The sequence below is a fragment of the Cetorhinus maximus genome, chromosome 6 (genome assembly GCF_964194155.1).
Source record: "Cetorhinus maximus chromosome 6, sCetMax3.hap1.1, whole genome shotgun sequence".
NCBI lineage: Eukaryota > Metazoa > Chordata > Chondrichthyes > Lamniformes > Cetorhinidae > Cetorhinus > Cetorhinus maximus.
The window spans coordinates 128,670,313-128,673,271 of NC_135884.1; positions in this window are offsets into that span (position 1 = coordinate 128,670,313).

Sequence of the window (2,959 nt, forward strand, 5' to 3'; positions counted from 1 at the left end):
TTAGGCCAATCGGCCCATTGAGTCTGCTCCGCCATTCAATCATGGCTGATAAGTTTCTCAACCCCATTCTCCCGCCTTCTCCCCGTAACCTTTGATCCCCTTACCAACCAAGAACCTATCTATCTCGGTCTTAAATACACTCAATGACCTGACCTCCACAGCCTTCTATGGCAATGAATTCCATAGATTCACCACTCTCTGGCTAAAGACGTTTCTCCTCATCTCTGTTCTAAAAGATCTTCCCTTTACTCTGAGGCTGTGCCCTCGGGTCCTAGTCTCTCCTACTAATGGAAACATCTTCCCCACGTCCACTCTATCCAGGCCTTTCAGGAATCATGTAAGTTTCAATCAGATCCCCCCTCATCCTTCTAAACTCCATCGAGTATAGACCCAGAATCCTCAAATGTTCCTCATATGTTAAGCCTTTCATTCCTGGGATCATTCTCGTGAACTTCCTCTGGACCCTCTCCAGGGCCAGCACATCCTTCCTGAGATACGGGGCCCAAAACTGCTCACAATATTCTAAATGTGGTCTGACCAGAGCCTTATAAAGCCTCAGCAACACATCCCTGCTTTTATATTCTAGTCCTCTCGAAATAAATGCCAACATTGCATTTGCCTTCCTAACTACTGACTCAACCTGCAACCTCAACCTGAGAATCCTGGACTAGGACTCCCAAGTCTCTTTGCACTCCTGATTTCTGAATTCTCTCCCCATTTAGAAAATAGTCCATGCCTCTATTCTTCCTACCAAAGTGCATGACTTCGCACTTCCCCACGTTGTATTCCATCTGCCACTTCTTTGCCCATTCTCCTAACCTGTCCAAATCCTTCTGCAGCCTCCCCGCCTCCTCAATACTACCTGTCCCTCCACCTATCTTTGTATCATCTGCAAACTTAGCCAGGATGCCCTCAGTTCCTTCATCTAGATCATTAATGTATAAAGTGAAAAGTTGTGGTCCCAACACTGACCCCTGCGGAACTTCACTAGTCAGCGGCCGCCATCCTGAGAAGGACCCCCTTATCCCCACTCTCTGCCTCCTGCCAGACAGCCAATCTTCTATCCATGCTAATACCTTGCCTCTAACACCATGGGCTCTTATCTTACTGAGCAGCCTCCTGTGGGGCACCTTGTCCAAGGCCTCCTGGAAGTCCAAGTAGATAACATCCATTGGCTCTCCTTTGTCTAACCTACTCGTTACCTCCTCAAAGAATTCTAACAGATTTGTCAGGCATGACCTCCCCTTGATGAAACCATGCTGACTTTGCCCGATTTTACCATGCACTTCCAAGTATTCTGAAATCTCATCCTTAATAATGGACTCTAAAATCTTACCAACGACTGAGGTCAGGCTAATCGGCCTGTAATTTCCCGTCTTTTGCCTCACTCCTTTCTTAAACAGGGGGGTTACATTAGCGATTTTCCAGTCCTCTGGGACCCTCCCTGACTCCAGTGATTCCTGAAAGATCACCACTAACGCCTCCAATATCTCTTCAGCTATCTCCTTCAGAACTCTGGGGTGTAATCCATCTGGTCCAGGTGATTTATCCACCTTCAGACCTTTCAGTTTTCCTAGCACCTTCTCCTTGGTAATGGCCACCATACTCAGCTCTGCCCCCCGACTCTCTTGAACTTTGGGGATGTCACTCGTGTCTTCCACTGTGAAGACTGATGCAAAGTACCTATTCAGTTCCTCCACCATTTCTTTGTTCCCCACTACTACTTCTCCAGCGTCATTTTCCAGCGGCCCAATGTCCACTTTTGCCTCTCTCTTACCCTTTATATATCTTAAAAAACTCTTGCAATCTTCTTTTATATTACTGGCTAGTTTACCCTCATATTTAATCTTCTCCCTCCTTATTTCTTTTTTAGTTGTCCTCTGTTGGTCTTTGTAGGCTTCCCAATCCCCTGGTTTCCCACTGCTCTTTGCCGTATTGTATGCTTTCTCTTTAGCTTTTATGCTGTCCCTGACTTCCCTTGTCAGCCATGGTTGCCTCGTCCTCCCTTTAGTATGCTTCTTCTTCCTAGGGATGAATTTTTGCTGTATCTCCCAAATTACTCCCAGAAACTCCTGCCATTGCTGTTCCACTGTCTTTCCTGCTAGGCTCATCTCCCAATCAATTCTGGCCAGCTCCTCCCTCATGCCTCTGTAATTGCCTTTATTCAACTGTAATACCGTTACATCTGATTCCAGCTTTTTCCTCTCAAATTGCAGGGTAAATTCTATCATATTATGGTCACTTCCTCCTAAGGGTTCCTTCACCTTAAGCTCCCTTATCAAATCTGCCTCATTACACATCACTAAATCTAGAATTGCCTGTTCCCTAATGGGCTCCACCACAAGCTGCTCCAAAAAGCCATCTCGTAGACATTCCACAAATTCCTTTTCTTGGGATCCATTACCAACCTGATTTTCCCAGTTTACCTGCATATTGAAATCCCCCATGATCACTGTCACCTTGCCTTTCTTACACACCTTTTCTATCTCCTGGTGTATCTTGTGCCCCACATCCTGACTACTGTTCGGAGGCCTGTACATAACTCCCATTATGGTTTTTTTACCTTTGTGGTTCCTCAACTCTACCCACACAGATTCTACATCATCTGACCCTACATCATTTCTTGCTATCGATTTAATTTCATTTCTTACTAACAAAGCAACCCCACCCCCTCTGCCAACCTGCCTATCTTTTCGAAAGGACGTATATCCTTGGATATTTAGCTCCCAGTCCTGATCCCCTTGCAGCCATGTCTCCGTAATGCCCACCACATCATACCTGCCAATTTCAATCTGCGCCACAAGCTCATTTACCTTATTTCGTATACTGTGTGCTTTCTTTGGTTTCACTTTAAAACCTTCCTGCCCGAGCAGTTCCAGCAGTTCGGCCAGAAGTGGGCCATGCTCCTCTCTTGAATTGGTGAATAGGAGCAGGTCATCCACGTATTGTACCAGCCGCC